This window comes from Giraffa tippelskirchi, chromosome 5 (assembly GCF_054371585.1).
Source record: "Giraffa tippelskirchi isolate mGirTip1 chromosome 5, T2T-mGirTip1v1.2.pri, whole genome shotgun sequence".
NCBI lineage: Eukaryota > Metazoa > Chordata > Mammalia > Artiodactyla > Giraffidae > Giraffa > Giraffa tippelskirchi.
The window spans coordinates 43,356,808-43,370,835 of NC_137279.1; the positions used below are offsets into that span (position 1 = coordinate 43,356,808).

Below are 14,028 nucleotides of genomic sequence, written 5' to 3' on the forward strand. Positions count from 1 at the left end.
AAGGAAAGGCCATGAAAAAATACTCGAGGAGATAATAGTTGAGAATTTCCCTAAATTGAGGAAAGAAATAGTCACAGAAGTCCAAGAAACCCAGAGAGTTCCAAACAGGATAAACCCAAGGCGAAACACCCCAAGACACATATTAATCAAATTAACAAAGATCAAACACAAAGAACAAATATTAAAAGCAGCAAGGGGAAAACAACAAATAACACACAAGGGGATCCCCATAAGGATAACAGCTGATCTTTCAATAGAAACCCTTCAGGCTAGAAGGGAATGGCAGGACATACTTAAAGTAATGAAAGAGAATAATCTACAACCCAGATTACTGTACCCAGCAAGGATCTCATTCAGATATGAAGGAGAATTCAAAAGCTTTACAGACAAGCAAGAGCTGAGGGAATTCAGCACCACCAAACCAGCTCTCCAGCAAATGCTAAAGGATCTTCTCTAAACAGGAAACACAGAAAGGATGTTTCAACACGAACTCAAAACAACAAAGTAAATGGCAACGGGATCATACTTATCAATAATTACCTTAAATGTAAATGGGTTGAATGCCCCAACCAAAAGGCAAAGGGTTGCTGAATGGATACAAAAACAAGACCCCTATATATGCTGTCTACAAGAGACCCACCTCAAAACTAGGGACACACACAGGCTGAAAGTGAAAGGATGGAAAAACATATTCCATGCAAACGGAGACCAAAAGAAAGCAGGAGTCGCAATACTCATTTCAGATAAAATAGACTTTAAAATAAAGGATGTGAAAAGGGACAAAGAAGGACACTACATAAAGATCAAAGGATCAATTCAAGAAGAAGACGTAACAATCATAAATATATATGCACCCAACATAGGAGCACCACAATATATAAGGCAAATACTAACAAGTATGAAAGGGGAAATTAACAATAACACAATAATAGTGGGAGACTTTAATACTCCACTCACGCATATGGATAGATCAACTAAACAGAAAATTAACAAGGAAACACAAACTTTAAATGATACAATAGACAAATTAGATTTAATTGATATTTACAGGAGTTTCCACCCCAAAACAATCAATTTTACCTTTTTCTCAAGTGCACATGGAACTTTCTCCAGGATAGATCACATCCTGGGCCATAAATCTAGCCTTGGTAAATTCAAAAAAATTGAAATCATCCCAGCCATCTTCTCTGATCACAATGCAGTAAGATTAGACCTCAATTACAGGAAAAAAACTATTAAAAGTTCCAACATATGGAGGCTAAACAACACGCTTCTGAATAACCAACAAATCACAGAAGAAATCAAAAAAGAAATAAAATTATGCATAGAAACGAATGAAAATGAAAACACAACAACCCAAAACCTATGGGACACTGTAAAAGCAATACTAAGGGGAAGGTTCATAGCAATACAGGCGTACCTCAAGAAACAAGAAAAAAATCAAATAAATCAACTAACTCTACACCTAAAGCAACTAGAGAAGGAAGAAATGAAAAACCCCAGGGTCAGTAGAAGGAAAGAAATCTTAAAAATTAGGGCAGAAATAAATGCAAAAGAAACAAAAGAGACCATAGCAAAAATCAACAAAACTAAAAGCTGGTTTTTCGAGAAGATAAACAAAATTGATAAGCCATTAGCCAGACTCATCAAGAAACAAAGGGAGAAGAATCAGATCAACAAAATTAGAAATGAAAATGGAGAGATCACAACAGATTCCACAGAAATACAAAGGATCATAAGAGACTACTACCAACAGCTATATGCCAATAAAATGGACAACTTGGAAGAAATGGACAAATTCTTAGAAAAGTATAACTTTCCAAAACTGAACCAGGAAGAAATAGAAGATCTTAACAGACCCATCACAAGCACGGAAATCGAAAGTGTAATCAGAAATCTTCCAGCAAACAAAAGCCCAGGACCAGACGGCTTCACAGCGGAATTCTACCAAAAATTTAGAGAAGAGCTAACACCTATCCTGCTCAAACTCTTCCAGAAAATTGCAGAAGATGGTAAACTTCCAAACTCATTCTATGAGGCCACCATCACCCTAATTCCAAAACTAGACAAAGATGTCACAAAAAAGGAAAACTACAGGCCAATATCACTGATGAACATAGATGCAAAAATCCTTAATAAAATTCTAGCAAACAGAATCCAACATCATATTAAAAAGATCATACATCATGACCAAGTGGGCTTTATCCCAGGAATGCAAGGTTTTTTTAACATCCGCAAATCAATCAATGTAATACACCACATTAACAAATTGAAAGAAAAAAACCATATGGTTATCTCAATAGATGCAGAAAAAGCCTTTGACAAAATTCAGCATCCATTTATGATTAAAACCCTCCAGAAAGCAGGAATAGAAGGAACATATCTCAACATAATAAAAGCTATATATGACAAACCCACAGCAAACATTATCCTCAATGGTGAAAAATTGAAAGCATTTCCCCTAAAGTCAGGAACAAGGCAAGGATGCCCACTTTCACCACTACTATTCAACATAGTTTTGGAAGTTTTGGCCACAGCAATCAGAGCTGAAAAAGAAATAAAAGGAATACAGATAGGAAAAGAAGAAGTAAAACTCTCACTGTTTGCAGATGACATGATCCTCTACATAGAAAACCCTAAAGACTCTACTAGAAAATTACTAGAGTTGATCAATGAATATAGTAAAGTTGCAGGATATAAAATTAACACACAGAAATCCCTTGCATTCCTATACTCCAATAATGAGAAAACAGAAAGAGAAATTAAGGAAACAATACCATTCACCATTGCATCAAAAAGAATAAAATACTTAGGAATATATCTACCTAAAGAAACAAAAGACTTATATATAGAAAACTATAAAACACTGATGAAAGAAATCAAAGAGGACACAAACAGATGGAGAAATATACCGTGTTCATGGATTGGAAGAATTAATATAGTGAAAATGAGTATTCTACCCAAAGCAATCTACAGATTCAATGCAATCCCTATCAAGCTACCAATGGTATTTTTCACAGAACTAGAACAAATCATCTCACAATTTGTATGGAAATATAAGAAACCTCGAATAGCCAAAGCAATCTTGAGGAAGAAGAATGGAACTGGAGGAATCAACCTGCCTGACTTCAGACTCTACTACAAAGCCACAGTCATCAAGACAGTATGGTACTGGCACAAAGATAGAAATATAGATCAATGGAACAAAATAGAAAGCCCAGAGATAAACCCACGCACATATGGACACCTTATCTTCGACAAAGGAGGCAAGAATATACAATGGAGAAAAGACAACCTCTTTAACAAGTGGTGCTGGGAAAACTGGTCAACCACTTGTAAAAGAATGAAACTAGAACACTTCCTAACACCGTACACAAAAATAAACTCAAAATGGATTAAAGATCTAAACGTAAGACCAGAAACAATAAAACTCCTAGAGGAAAACATAGGCAAAACACTCTCCGACATAAATCACAGCAGGATCCTCCATGACCCACCTCCCAGAATATTGGAAATAAAAGCAAAAATAAACAAATGGGACCTAATTAAAATTAAAAGCTTTTGCACAACAAAGGAAACTATAAACAAGGTGAAAAGACAGCCTTCAGAATGGGAGAAAATAATAGCAAATGAAGCAACAGACAAACAATTAATCTCAAAAATATACAAGCAACTTCTGCAGCTGAATTCCCGAAAAATAAATGACCCAATCAAAAAATGGGCCAAAGAACTAAACAGACATTTCTCCAAAGAAGACATACAGATGGCTAACAAACACATGAAAAGATGCTCAACATCACTCATTATTAGAGAAATGCAAATCAAAACCACAATGAGGTATCATTTCACACCAGTCAGAATGGCTGCTATCCAAAAGTCTACAAGCAATAAATGCTGGAGAGGGTGTGGAGAAAAGGGAACCCTCTTACACTGTTGGTGGGAATGCAAACTAGTACAGCCACTATGGAGAACAGTGTGGAGATTCCTTAAAAAACTGGGAATAGAACTGCCATATGACCCAGCAATCCCACTGCTGGGCATATACACCGAGGAAACCAGAATTGAAAGAGACGCGTGTACCCCAATGTTCATCGCAGCACTGTTTACAATAGCCAGGACATGGAAGCAACCTAGATGTCCATCAGCAGATGAATGGATAAGGAAGCTGTGGTACATATACACAATGGAATATTACTCAGCCATTAAAAAAAATACATTTGAACCGGTTCTACTGAGATGGATGAAACTGGAGCCCATTATACAGAGTGAAGTAAGCCAGAAAGAAAAACAACAATACAGTATACTAATGCATATATATGGAATCTGAAAGATGGTAACGATAACCCTATATGCGGGACAGAATGAGAGACACAGATGCATGGAACAATTTTATGGACTCTGAGGGAGAAGGTGAGGGTGGGACGTTCTGGGAGAATGGCATTGAGACATGTGTATTGTCATATGTGAAACAGAGCACCATTCCATGTTCGATGCATGTGACAAGGGCTCGGGGCCGGGGCAGTGGGATGATCCAGAGGGATGGGAGGGGGAGGGAGGTGGGTGGGGGGTTCGGGAAGGGGAACACATGTAAACCCATGGCTGATTCTTGTCAATGTATGGCAAAAACTATTACAATATTGTAAAGTAATTAGCCCCCAAGTAAAATAAATAAATTTATAAAAAAAAAAAAAAAAAGAATATAATAATGTGAAAGTATGCTGTGCTAAATTTTTATACATTCCTTAATTTGTTTACATGATTAATCCCACCATACAAAGATCAATTAACAATCAAAGGTCCACTCAAGAAATCTAGACCTATATCCTGACTTTCACTCACTCTCTGAGTGAGTCAGTAATAGTCGCTCAGTCATACCTGACTTTTTGCAACCCCACGGACTGTAGCCTGCCAGGCTCCTCTGTTCATGGAATTTTTCCAGGCAAGATTACTGGAGTGGATTGCCATTTCCTCACTCTCTAAAGTTAATTAAATCCCATTCCAAGCACCTCCATCCATAGACAAACATAAGGTTATACTACAAACCCCAAGTAAGGCAAAAAGAAAGAGGAATGGAAGTATGGAAAGGAGAAAGAAAAGGGGAAGGAAGGAGGATCTTGATTTTAAAAATGTGACCCTTAGTCATTTCCTTTTGCTGAAAGATGCTTTATCACTTTCAAATTACACAAAATGTGTAAAGGTTGAAATAATTAAGGAAATGGATAGAACTAGATGGTAATATTTCTGACACCTCTCAGAATAGATCCATAATCTAGTCACCTAAGTGGTAAACACATTTTAAAAGACATCAGATAAAAACACAGCACATCTGATGAGTTAAACTGAGTAGAGTTTAAAACTAAAGCTGTCATTAAAATATCACAGTGCAAGAAACAGCAGAAGCCCTTGAGAAATGACACATGTAGGGGACAGTTTTGCCAGAGTGCCCTGGGACCTTGCATATGCCCACACAGATCATGCAGGCAAGGCTCCATTACAGTCTGACCATGTTCATGCAAAAGGTTCTCGGCCTTCCTTCCTGGAACATGGCAAGACGGGTGGTCTGTGAGGAACTGCTGCATAGACTACCTTGCAGGAGAGCCTCTATTCTGCAAAAGGCTGCAGAGGCTCTTTACCATCTACTTCTCTGGTTCCAGAGAGGCAATGACCATTGACACATGATCTGAGAGTAAATAAAACACAAGTTTTACTACTTGTGGTTTATACTGTGGTGAAACTTCCTCAGAAAGGGTTGACTCTGAAAACTTGCAGTAGGAACAAGAGTATGCATAACCATGCTTCTTTCTACTGTTAAGCACCTAAGAGGAAGAAAAAGTCACAGAAACTCTATTATAGTCAAATAATTTAAAAGTTAATGGGCAATATCCTGTAAAATTAATGCACTATTTAACATCCTTTACAAATGCGATCTTTCTTTGAATCTCTGCAACTGTGACAAGTCAAGTCTAGGCCACAGACCTCAGAGATCCAAGTAGACAAAGCTTAACTCTCTGTATCTTAGATTGCTCTACTTTTAACAGGGACAAAATGATGCAGCTCAAAGAAATAAAAACATGAAACTTAAAAAGAAAAATTTTACCCACCCCCACCTCTCCCCCAAAATCAAAATAACCAAGTTTAGTGTCAGATGCAAAGAATTTCTAGGGAAAAATGAGGACTGAATATAATTAGGAGGAATGTATAATTCAGAACTCATTACCAGAAGCCCAGGTTAAGCTAACTTAAGTAAAGAGGGAATTTATTAGCTCAGTAGCTGAAAAGCTTCAATTACAGCATGGAATCCAGGAGGAGCTCAAAAAAAAAATAAAAATAGCTAATGGGAAGATGCTATATAACACAGGGAGTCCAGCCTGGTGCTCTGTGATAATCTAGAGTGGTGAGGGGTGCGTAGAGGGAGGGAGGCTCAAGAGAGAAGGTATACACACACACATACACACACACACACACACACACACACACACATATATTTATATATATAATTATGGCTAGTTCACGTTGTACAGCAGAAACCAGCACAACATTGTAAAGCAATTATCCTCCAATTAAAAAAATAAAATAGATGAAATAAAACAGTAGCCAAAAAAAAGCTGTTGTCAAGACCAAATTTCACACTGCTCTATGACTCTGCTTTTCTCTATACTGGTGTCACTTTCAGACAAATTTCACCTTAAGTTTATACCTACTAACTTAACAACATGCAGAAAGAAAAGGTCTCTTTCTCCAACTGTTTCAGCAAAACTACTGGTCATGACTTTCAGATTCACCAAACCTGAGTCACATTCCATCCCCTCACTTTGATCCAGAGACTGGGTGGCCCCACTCAAATCACTTGGACTGAGGGTAGGGTGAGATTTTTGCCCAATGGAAATCCACGGAGATAGTGCCAGGAAAGGGGAGGATGGCTGAGACATCATCAAACACAACAGTTACTTACTGGTGTAATCTAATATTGCCTTGGAGTTTGGGCTGCATCACCATTTTCCAAAACTATTTGAATTGTGAAACAAGCCAGATTGCTTGGCACTGAAGGGTGGTTTTAAGTGCAGTTACTTTGAATTATTTACTAATCTTGTACCACATTCACCTCCCACAACCATAAAAATCCATCTCTTGTTAAAAGGCCACTTGACTAGAAGAATAGTTAAGAGAAATATTCAATAACATCTAGAGAAAGGGTCGGAGAAGGCAATGGCACCCCACTCCAGTACTCTTGCCTGGAAAATCCCATGGATGGAGGAGCCTGGTAGGCTGCAGTCCATGGGGTCGCTAAGAGTCGGACACGACTGAGCGACTTCACTTTCACTTTTCCCTTTCATGCACTGGAGAAGGAAATGGCAACCCACTCCAGTATTCTTGCCTGGAGAATCCCAGGGACGGCGGAGCCTGGTGGGCTGCCGTCTATGGGGTCGCACAGAGTCGGACACGACTGAAGCGACTTAGCAGCAGCAGCAGAGAAAGGGTAGGATAATTATTTTTAGTTTCTGGTATTTGATCATAAATGCTTTCATCCTGGAATGACTTCAGTGAGATCTGTACATCTGATGGCTGCCAAAAAGAGAAGGGAGGGGGGAGTCAAATATTAAAAGAAACCTCCTTGCTCTCACCCAAAAGAGGAAGATCCTTAAATTTTTAAAGAAAATGTTAACTCTATTTTTAACTTCCTGTTTGGGTCCTCTAAGGCTTAGTCTAACAAAGAGGTCAGGTAGCAAAAAGCTTTGAAAACCAAATATTTCATACCTAGGCTTCATTAACCCTTTATTAAAATGTCTGATAAGGGAGACAAAGAGAGAACGCAGGTCTTCCACAGGCAATCCAGTCCTCTATCATCTCAGTACCTTCCACAGATGGGCCCTGAAAGATTTCTAACATGAAATTTGTTCTGAGTAAGAAAGATCACTAAAAAGCATATAATCTAATAAAGACATATGGGCACTGAAAACTGTCCTAAATTGAAGTACCAAATTAGTTTGTCACCTTAAGATACCACTACTTGTGGGGTGAGAATGACCAAGTGGCCAGTGATTTCTCACATCAAGTTTATATCAAGCTTTGCTTTCCAAACATTTTAAATCATCAGTGTAACTCCAGGGATGGTGTCTTCTAGACTGACTCTTAGAATAATTCATCCACCACCAAACTCTGTTCCCAAACCATTTGAAATCTGCAGTTTTCCGTTTCAACTTGCAATGGATTAACACTCAGAGCCATCCTCTTGTTATACTGAGCATAGCACAGTCTACTTGGAGGACCCCACAGGAGGGATCCATATCTATCATGATGAGGGGAAAAGATGACGCTACTTGATTCAAGTGTCATGTTTCTCAGACTGAGCCTCTTCTATTAACAGAATGTTCTTCATTTGCCTCCATATCCCTTGCCCTTTTAGTGATGAGCCTTCCCCTCCCCAGCCCTCATGATACCTTCCCTCCACCTTTCACCCCCACAGACACGGACAATGCAGCACTCTGCAATAAACAGTGGGGAAATTTTTACTCAGTGAAGAACTCCAGTGCTGCAAAAGAAAGGGTATAGCTTCCAAAATTGTCATTTTGCTCTCATGGAAAATTTGATCTTGTGTAAATAATTTCCCAAATCTTCAGGTCACACTGGAGAAATGACACTCTAAATTAATTCCACATCATGGGCTAAAGACAAAACAAAAAGTCCAATCTCATAACTTTTCTGACTCTCCCTTGTCCAAACAAATGCTCTTCAGTCAGCTTTCTCCTTTCTCAATAAAGTTCTGCATATAGTAAAAGGGATAAGTAATTTTGTACATGATTTCCACAAGAAATCATTTCAAAGAAGAAATTTTAAAAATAAACAACTACCTGAAACATCTCTTTGTAACAAAATGTGACAAAGTGGAGTTAGGACAAAAAACTTACATCTATATGAAAAGTATAACTGTTTCCCTGGAAAAAGATCTGAGCGGTTATGCAAATTACACAAGTTAGTAGAAATCTGATCCCAAAAATAAATGAAAGAGACAAAATGGCTAACTGGGACACAAGACTGTTCTGTGGTGACCAATAATAAGAACAAATGCAAAAATTATGTAACGTGACAGTCTGGGTATTTGGATAAAAGTGATGGGCATAGAACTATGGAATTCTGGGTGTGCCCCAGTTCTGGAAATATTCATGGTATGTTCCTGTGTCTGCTGTTCAGAGTCAGTGGAAAGGAAGGAAGGGAAAGGGGGCCAGTGTGTTTGTTCCAGTGTTAGGTCCCCAGGGAAATTTATATAAGCATGGTCCCTTCTTTAACCCTCCAGCTATTGTTCTATTTGTTTTTGCTCTGTTTTGTTCTATTTCTTTCCACTATACTGTTCTCAGCAAGTGTTTTCTTCTCCTTCACTGACTACTGTTGTTGTTTAGTCACTAAGTCATGTCCAATTCTTTGCAAACCCATGAACTGCAGAACACCAGGCTCCTCTGTTCTCCACTGTCTCCTGGAGTTTGCTCTAAATGCATGTCCATTGAGTTGGTGATGCTAACCATCTCATCCTCTGTCTCCCCCTTCTCCTTTTGCTTTCAGTCTTTCCCAACATCAGGGTCTTTTAGAATGAGTCGGCTCCTCGCATCCGGTGGCCAAAGTATTGGAGCTTCAGCAACAGTCCTTCCAATGAATATTCAGGGTTGGTTTCCTTTAGAATTGACTGGTTTGATCTCCTGGCAGTCCAAGGGTCTCTCAAGAATCTTCTCTAGCACCACAAATCAAAAGCATCCTTTCTTCAACACTCAGCCTTCTTTATGATCCAACTCTCACACCCGTACATGACTACTGGAAAAACCTTAACTGTGACTACACGGATCTTTATTGGCAAGGTGATGTCTCTGCTGTTTAAAACATTGTCTAGTTTTGTCATAGCTTTCCTTCGGAGCAGGTATCTTTTATTTCATGGTTACAGTCACCATCTACAGTGCATATCTCCCAAATAAACATGGCACTTTTTCATTGGATAAGACACCCAAATACTATGGTGAATGCATGGATGTTTGTAAAGTAATCAAGTCTCAAAAAACCAAAAATGTTTTTGATTACTACCCATGTTACCTTACCCTGACATAGGTCTCTTAACGGAATGATTTTTTTTTTTTTTTGTAAAAGAAAAAGAGGCATTTCCAAGCTGAATGCAGAGTGAAACAGGAAGCATTCAAGTTATTTTACGGGCTCAGAGTATGAGACATTATATATATATATGTTTCATAAATGTCTTACTTATACATAAATGTTTTATATACATAATATACATAATATGTATTATCATATACAATGATATGTACTATCTATATAATGATATGTATTATCATAATTTGTATACATATGTACCCACACACACTAGGTTAACATCAGCTCTATAGTTTACCTAACACATGTCCGCTATTTTCCTACGAATAACTTCCCTGCAAGCAGTTTCTCATACAACTAGCTGGTTATGAGGCCATTTTGCTGTAAAAGATAAAATGGTTGACAGTTACATCACACTAGAAAATAGTAACATATCAGTTCTTGCAAATCCTTTGGTGACCTAATCTAACCATATTCTGTTAAAGTTTTCAACGTTTTCAAGAAACTTACATGCATCAGGAATCATGTAACCAATTCCGGGGGCAGGGGGTGGGGCAGCGGGAGGATAGGAGGAGCTTGATTTGATTTTTCTTTTGCTTACAATTTCTAATATTATGTCATAACTTTGGGAAAGACAGCAAGAGAGAACAAGCCATGGTAACTAAATTAGGTAAAGAATTGATCCTTAGTGCTCTCAAAAACTGTTGGGAATCTCTAGCCACCCCTTATAAAATTTGCTTAACTTGGAGAACTTCCGATTCTGACATGTGGGAGGGATCACCAAAGGATTTGCAAAAACTGATGGTTTATCATTTTCTACTGCAATCCAAACAAAACTGTTAATCAGTTATTTTTTTTTCTTTTATAGCCAAATGCCTTTATAGCCAATTAGCTTGCTATGAAACTATTTGCAGCAAAGGTGTTTATGATGAAAATACCTAGGACCTTATTAACAGCATTACCTTGGACAAGTTATTTAGTTTCTCTGAAGTTTCTTTTACTTATTTTTGTAAGGACAATGATATATAAAAGAATACATCTAAAAAGTAAACATTTACTGAATATCAAGCATATTGTGAGTGCCAGTAGTTCCTATATAGCAGTTATGACCAAAACATTCATATTCTTAAATGCACTGGAGATAGAGCTATCACTTAACACATAATGTTCTCCTTTGCAACATGAAAAATAGGACTGAAATCTAGGTCTCCAGATATATATAAAAAAGAATATACACAAGAGAATATATACCAAAACATATATACTCTTTCCACTATTCTAGGCAGATGTTGAAGAATATTTACATTTAATATGGGAATGTCTGACATTCTAAACATTCACTTTAAACCAAATAATAAAATTTAAATCGAGGGTGCTTTGGGCTCTGGAATCTACCCCGAGTCTCCATCCTGAAACCCATCTAAGCTAGTAGATGACAGCAATGCAGAGTTGTCAGCTTTATAGTGTTCTCTACTGAAATAAAAGGATCACACAGCGCTGGATGCCAACACAGCAAATAATTATCCTGAGTGCTCTTTCCACCGCCACTGAATCAAAAAGTGAAATTTATTGTGTATGTACCCCAATGCCTGGGATATCAGCTGTCCTGTGAGAAGTCATTACACTTGCTGAGTATCTACCATGTGCCAGACACTAGATGTACAGAAGATACAAATTGAAATGAGAAGTTATTCTTGTTCTCCAGGTGCTTACAGCCATGAGTAAGAATCACAGCACATGCTCATTGAGGACAAAATGTGAGATAAAATAAATTCCATGAAGAAGAACACAGTGCTACACTGGTCAGAATGGCCATCATCAAAAAGTCCACAAACAATAAATGCTGGAGATGGTGGTGGAGAAAACGGAACTCTCCTGCACTGTTGGTGGGAATGTAAATCAATAGCGCCACTATGGAATATGGTATGGAGATTCCTTAAAAAACTAGGAAGAAAACCACCATATGACCCAGCAATCCCACTCCTAGGCATATACCCTGAGGAAAACAAAATTGAAAAAAGACACATGTACCCCAGTGTTCACTGCAGCACTATTTACAATAGCCAGAACATGGAAGCAACCTAGATGTCCATTGACAGATGAATGGATAAAGAAGTTGTGGTACATATATACAAAGGAATATTGTTCAGCCATAAAAAAGCAAAGTATCTGAGCCAGTCAGTTCTAATGAGGTGGATGAACCTAGAGCCTATTATACAGAGTGAAGTAAGTCAGAAAGAGAAAGATAAATACCGTATACTAGTGCATACATTGGAAAAGGCAATGGCACCCCACTCCAGTACTCTTGCCTGGAAAACCCCATGGACGGAGGAGCCTGGTGGGCTGCAGTCCATGGGGTCTTGAAGAGTCGGACACGAATGAGCGACTTCACTTTCACTTTTCACTTTCATGCACTGGAGAAGGAAATGGCAACCCACTCCAGTGTTCTTGCCTGGAGAATCCCAGGGATGGGGGAGCCTGGTGGGCTGCCGTCTATGGGGTCGCACAGAGTCGGACACGACCGAAGTGACTTAGCAGCAGCAGCAGCAGCAGCAGTGCATACACATGGAATCTAGAAAGATGGTACCAAAGAATTTATTTGCAGAGCAGCAATGCAAAAGCAGACATAGAGAACAGACTTATGGACACGGGGAGAGAGGAGGAGAGGGTGAGATGTATGGAGACAGAAACATGGAAACTTACCTTCCCATATGTAAAATAGATACCCAACGGGAATTTGATGTATGTTGTTGGGAACTCAAACAGGGGCTCTGTATCAACCTAGAGGAGTGGGATGGGGAGGGAGATGGGAGGCAGGTTCAAGAGGGAAGGGACATATGTATACCTATGGCTGATTCATGTTGAGGTTTGAAAGAAAACAACAAAATTCTGTAAAGCAATTATCACTCAATTAAAAAATCAGTCAATCTTTAAAAAAGGACACAGTGCTAGAAAAACCCAAAGAAAGGAATGATTAATACAGGCTGACTTGGGGGTGCAGATAGGGCAGGATGGGGATAAGGAGAGGATAATTCTCTATCCTAGAGTTTCTAGGATGTGAAAAACAGAAGCTCTTCAAAGTATGTTGAGAGACAGAAATGAAGAGAAACCTAGATGGCATCATCAGGATATAAAGGCAGAGCAAAATGGTGTACCTCAATCATCGTGCACTGATTCATCATTTCAGAAAACACATCCAGACCAGCAATTCAGCCATCAAGATTTATTCATTCCTGGAGATAATTAAGGCTTTAGTGTCATCCCAACTAAGTGTCTATCTCTATAGTCAATTTTGATCTCCTCCCAAAAGAAAGCAATGCTAATGCATTAATTAAAAGAAGTAAAGCTCCACATTGACAGGCCTTTCTTTAGCAATCTATCATTTCTAGGATTTTAGAAAATACCTCACCAATGAACAAAATTAAGGTTTTCAGGTCTGTTGCTTTAAAGAAAGGTCAACATTTGTGAAAATTTTCACAGAGTAGGTAACTACAGAATGAAAATTTAACATATTCGCATCAGTTAAATCTCCCTAAACAAATGTGGAAGGTTGCCTCTGACTTTCACTACACTGTTGTTTCACTAAGAGTACAGATGGCACAATTAGCTGGGTATTGACATGATGGTAATGAAAAAATTAGCTAAGAAAGCCAAAATGTGATTTATTTAAGGAAAAATTAATATTTATATGTAATGATCTTAAGTTCCAATGATACTATATGAAAGAGCAATCAACATGCATTCATCTTCCTAGAAGATTTCAATTTCATATGCTTAGTTACTTGTGAGAAATAAAAGATAGAATACATTAAACAGTGTTAAAATCTATAAGCTACACCTTGAGAATGTGGGGAATCATCACTAATTAATGAAGGCATTCAAAAAATACTTTTGAGGACGTACTAAAAAACCTTGTGCTACATGCTACAGAGTCTCCAA

General features: G+C 38.2%; 1 protein-coding gene across 11 annotated transcripts in view; it reads right to left on the reverse strand.

Annotated features, from left to right (window-relative positions):
- RGS7 (regulator of G protein signaling 7) overlaps positions 1-14,028 on the reverse strand; it is a 467,979-nt gene that overhangs the window by 186,077 nt on the left and 267,874 nt on the right. The window lies entirely within an intron of this gene.